Genomic DNA, 6,130 nt, shown 5'->3' with positions numbered 1-6,130 from the left:
AACACCAAATAAACCTCGAATTCAAGCCTAAGAACTTCTAAACTTCCAACTTTCGCCAATTCAAGCCTAGTTCTACCTCAGACCTCCAAATTATATTTCGGACACAGTCCTAAGTCTAAAATCACCCAACAAAGCTAATTGAATCATAAAAATCCAAATCCGAATTCTTTTACTCATAAGTCAACTTCTGGTTCACTTTTCTATCTTAGCTTTCTAATTAAGAGACTAAGTGTTCATTTCACTCCAAAACTACTCCGAACCCAAACCTACCAACTCGATACAACTCAAGACAGTTGAACAACATATAAAGAACCATAGATGGGGGAAATGTGGCTATAACTCTCAGAACGAACGATCGGGTGGTTACAGAAAAACGATAAACAAATAACCAACAAAACAATAAATAAGGCAAACAAACCAAATAAAAAAAATCAAATAAAGAAAATAAACACCTCAACCGAATATCCTAAAAGCCAACAAGATCAAGTATCAGCTCGAACCTGCAACTCCCCAGCAGAGTCTCTTGAGCTGCCACACCCCTTTTTTCACCTCACTAAACCTCTTAAAAATAATAACAAGATTTTTGAAGTTCAAAAAGGGTTTCAATTGTGAAAAGTTACAAAAAGATTGTGTTTCGAAGGATTTTTCAGAGTCGTCACTCGACATAGTTTGATTCGGTGTGTAGAGTCACCATTTTTAAATAAATGGATTTTCCTTTTCAAACACATTTGACTCTAAAACTGAGAGAAATTGATTAAAGCAAGGAGTGAAATAATGTCAAATTAGGAGGAGAAAGAGAAATGGACCTCAATTAAAGTAAGAACTTCTCCAATTTTAATTAACCTCAAGCAAGATGTACCAAATAATCCGATCTAGCCGTCAATGAAACAATGAATTCCAATTGAAATATGACCAAAAAAAGAATAAACCACGTTCGGAGCTAGGATCCGCAACCTCGAACGAAGACCTCTACTAAACTCTAACTCAAGAAATCAATAATTTGTTTTGTGGGTGTTAATTAGTGCTTTTGGAAAAAGGTTTGTGAGCAGCATTAACGGAGTTTTCTGGCGAAAGAACATTGACCGGAGGTGGTCTACATAGTGTGATTTTTGGTTAATGGAGATGTAATTTTAGTGCAAAATTGATGAAGAGGATGAGAGTATTTGGGGACTGATTTCTATGGAGCAAATTGTTCCTCTTCTTCTTATTACTGTGTGTGTGTGTGTGTGTGTGTGTCGCGGCTGTAGGGTTTTGGAGAGGAGGTTGAGGGTGTCGTTGGGAGATCGAGAAGGGTAAGGTGTGCTAGGTTTCGAGCAGTTTTTTGTTGAGGGTGGAGTGGCGGCCTTTTCTTTGGTGGTGTGCGTGGTGGAATGCGGATTTTGGCGGAGTTGTTGGTGGTAGAGGGTCTTGGAGAGGATGACGCGGCTGGTTTAGGTTAATGGAGGTTCGCTGATGTTTTCTTGGTTGAGGGGACAGCAGGAGATGGGGTGGTGAAGAGGTGGAGTGGGTGGCCGGCGACAAAGGGTGGTCGTTTTAGGGTGGCGGTTGTGGTGTTTTGTGTTGTTAATGCACGGTCAACTCACGTGCTACGCGGACAACTCACGCGCTATGGTATTAATATCCTTAAAACCAGGCCCTCGGCCTTACTCAATCATGTACCTTACTAGCCTCACCATCATCAACAAATAAGGGGACACAGCCCACATCAAGTATCACAACATATCAGAAAAATAATAGAGACTGAGGTAAACATGTACAATAATTTCTATGCTGATTACAAATAATGTGAGCATGAATAAAGCCTAAGCATGATCTATACTATGAAGGCAGATAATTTTAACAACAAGCAACTACGTAAACACAGATGATGGCCATGAGGCTCCACGGGACGGACCAAGTCTCAATCCCTCGAGGTATACACCCACACGCCCGTCACCTAGCATGGGTATCACCTCCAAACAATCACATGATATCAAATTCTCCGGGTTTATACCCTCAAAGCCAGAGTTAAAACTGTTACTTACCTCAACAGCGTAAAATCCTACTCCGGGATGTCCTCGTCCCTCGACTCGGTCTCCAAAAGCTTCAAATCTAACCATGATCAGAATACTACTATCAACATAGTCTAAAGAATCGAATTACACAATAAAAACTACATAAACATGCCAAAAATCCGAAATCGACCAAAACCCGGCCCCCGGGCCCACGTCTCGGAATTAGTCAAAAATGGCATAATAATAATCGTCGTCCTCTCCCGAGTCTAACCATATAAAATTTGTCAAAATCGGACTCCGTTTGGTCCCTCAAATCCTCACTTAAAACTCTCCAATACTCAAACCCTAGCTCCCTCAATTACACTTTGAAATCATCAATCAAATCCCAAAAACGAAGATGGATTCATAAGTTATAATCAAATTCGAGTAGAGAACACTTACCCCAATCCATATGGTGAATATCTCCTCCAAAATCGCCCAAATCCGAGCTCCACAACTCAAAATATGAACGAATGAACAAACCCTAGTTTTATATATTTTTTTGTTAGTTATTTTGCCTCGTTTCTCGAGCCAAACGATCCCGAAACTCATATTTTATACCTCCAATGGATTCCTTGTGAAATTCTAGTCAAGTTAGGCTTTTGAATCACTCAATTTGACCTTATAACGAAGGAGATATGTAGGTTTTAATATTTGCAAATAGTGTAGATTTTTAAATACGCCGTCAGTGGCAATTTCGTAATTAATCTGAAAAATCTGGCAACCTTATTCTTAGTAAAATAACCATAAAATCCTCATACGATGTCCAAATTCGACGATTCTTTTTGCTATAGGTCCGTAATTACAATACGGATATAATGCTTCAATCAAAAAGAAATTATAACTTATTTGTTAAATATGATATCATTTATGCTTGAAGAAACGACGTCGAAACATAAGAAAAACGAGCGCAACACAACCCAAACCTATCCGAAACACCCGAGGCCCTCGCGACCTCAACCAATAATTCCAACAAGTCATATATCACTACCCGAACTTAGTCGAACCTCCGCAATACCCAAAACAACACCAAATAAACCTCGAATTCAAGCCTAAGAACTTCTAAACTTCCAACTTTCGCCAATTCAAGCCTAGTTCTACCACAGACCTCTAAATTATATTTCGGACACACTCCTAAGTCTAAAATCACCCAACAAAGCTAATCGAATCATAAAAATCCAAATCCGAATTCTTTTACTCATAAGTCAACTTCCGGTTGACTTTTCTATCTTAGCTTTCTAATTAAGAGACTAAGTGTTCATTTCACTCCAAAACTACTCCAAACCCAAACCTACCAACTCGATACAACTCAAGACAGTTGAACAACATATAAAGAACCATAGATGGGGGAAATGTGGCTATAACTCTCAGAACGAACGATCGGGTGGTTACAGAAAAACGATAAACAAATAACCAACAAAACAATAAATAAGGCAAACAAACCAAATAAAAAAAATCAAATAAAGAAAATAAACACCTCAACCGAATATCCTAAAAGCCAACAAGATCAAGTATCAGCTCGAACCTGCAACTCCCCAGCAGAGTCTCTTGAGCTGCCACACCCCTTTTTTCACCTCACTAAACCTCTTAAAAATAATAACAAGATTTTTGAAGTTCAAAAAGGGTTTCAATTGTGAAAAGTTACAAAAAGATTGTGTTTCGAAGGATTTTTCAGAGTCGTCACTCGACATAGTTTGATTCGGTGTGTAGAGTCACCATTTTTAAATAAATGGATTTTCCTTTTCAAACACATTTGACTCTAAAACTGAGAGAAATTGATTAAAGCAAGGAGTGAAATAATGTCAAATTAGGAGGAGAAAGAGAAATGGACCTCAATTAAAGTAAGAACTTCTCCAATTTTAATTAACCTCAAGCAAGATGTACCAAATAATCCGATCTAGCCGTCAATGAAACAATGAATTCCAATTGAAATATGACCAAAAAAAGAATAAACCACGTTCGGAGCTAGGATCCGCAACCTCGAACGAAGACCTCTACTAAACTCTAACTCAAGAAATCAATAATTTGTTTTGTGGGTGTTAATTAGTGCTTTTGGAAAAAGGTTTGTGAGCAGCATTAACGGAGTTTTCTGGCGAAAGAACATTGACCGGAGGTGGTCTACATAGTGTGATTTTTGGTTAATGGAGATGTAATTTTAGTGCAAAATTGATGAAGAGGATGAGAGTATTTGGGGACTGATTTCTATGGAGCAAATTGTTCCTCTTCTTCTTATTACTGTGTGTGTGTGTGTGTGTGTGTGTCGCGGCTGTAGGGTTTTGGAGAGGAGGTTGAGGGTGTCGTTGGGAGATCGAGAAGGGTAAGGTGTGCTAGGTTTCGAGCAGTTTTTTGTTGAGGGTGGAGTGGCGGCCTTTTCTTTGGTGGTGTGCGTGGTGGAATGCGGATTTTGGCGGAGTTGTTGGTGGTAGAGGGTCTTGGAGAGGATGACGCGGCTGGTTTAGGTTAATGGAGGTTCGCTGATGTTTTCTTGGTTGAGGGGACAGCAGGAGATGGGGTGGTGAAGAGGTGGAGTGGGTGGCCGGCGACAAAGGGTGGTCGTTTTAGGGTGGCGGTTGTGGTGTTTTGTGTGGTCAAGAAGAAGGGTTTTTTTCCTAGGTTAATGAAGGGGTGGATTGCTGATGCCTCTAAGGTTTTTTTAGGGGTTAGTGGAATTAGGTCGCTTTTTAGGAAAGTGGGGGTATGTGCTAAGGGCTTAATTCCGAAAATGGGCCTAAAGAATGGATTATTTTCGCCTAAATTTGACTCTTTCTCATTGAACAAGACTAAAAATATTACCCACATATACTAATTAATCCTACTTAAGTAGAAATAACTATTAAAATAAACTAACTGTTAAAACAAACCTATTTTTGGTTTTTTTCAAATATCATACTAATAATAAAAACTGTACTCCCTCCGTTCCGGTTTATGTGAACCTATTTCTTTTTTGGTCCGTTCCAATAAGAATGACCCCTTTCTAAATTTGGAAACAATTTAGCTTAAACTTACAATTCTACCCTTAATGAGAAGCTTTTATAACCACACAAATATTCTGGTGACTTGTTTAGGACCACAAATTCCAAAAGCCTTCATTTTTTCTTAAACTCCGTGCCCGGTCAAATAGGTTCACATGAATTGGAACAGAGGGAGTACTAAATTAAAATTATCGCAAAATTAAAATAATATTCCTTCCAAAAAATACTAATATTTTTTAAAAACAAAGTGGAACTATTTTTGTATTTTTTTTTAATTTTATGAAAGGTATATAAACTAAAAGTAACTAGATAAAATATCAATTAGATAAATAAAAGACTTTTTCTTTTGTAATTTTCATTGTTGTGATAAAATAAAGTAAAAGAGTCAAAACTAGTTAAAATAGCGATACTAGACCTAAACTAAATATTTAAACGCAAAAAATGTGCAAAATTTCGGGGAGGGTCAAAAATCACATGTCTACAAATAATACTCCCTCCGGTCTACTTTAATTATTTTTTTTTGCCTTTTTTTCGGTCCATAATATTTAATTTTTCTGATATCAAGGAGGAATTAGTCTATTTTTCAAAGTTGCCCTTCGAGTAAAGAGTATCAGAATATCTACTATATTTCCAATAAATAAATTAAAGAGAAAATAATGGTTAATATGGTCAATTTTACTATTAATTAATGTTAAAAAATATATTTCTTAACATGTGTAAAAATAATCAAAAATCAATTAAAGTGGACATGAGAAAGTATTATGTTTGGCTAGAAGGGATTAAAAAAACTAATTTAAGTATAACTTATGCGGCTTTTGGTTGGTCATATTGAAAGAAATAACTCACGTATAATTTATTGCAATGTTTATGTATTAAGTAACTTGTGCATTATTTTATGTAACAACACATACATTAATTAGCAATTAACACTGCAAGGATTAAAAGTATGTACAAATATATTGAAACGACGTTAAAGTAAGTAATTCATATATAACAATCTCTTGATTATTATTCACCAGACAAATAATCATTTTTTTTTTTGTAATTAGTCAAATTTTATTTACCAAGGGAAAATATGTACAAACAAATCAAAACCCCTAAAGCTGGACAGCCCCAACTTTAGCA

This window comes from Nicotiana attenuata, unplaced genomic scaffold (genome assembly GCF_001879085.1).
Source record: "Nicotiana attenuata strain UT unplaced genomic scaffold, NIATTr2, whole genome shotgun sequence".
NCBI lineage: Eukaryota > Viridiplantae > Streptophyta > Magnoliopsida > Solanales > Solanaceae > Nicotiana > Nicotiana attenuata.
Note: the sequence above shows the minus strand (reverse complement) of the source record.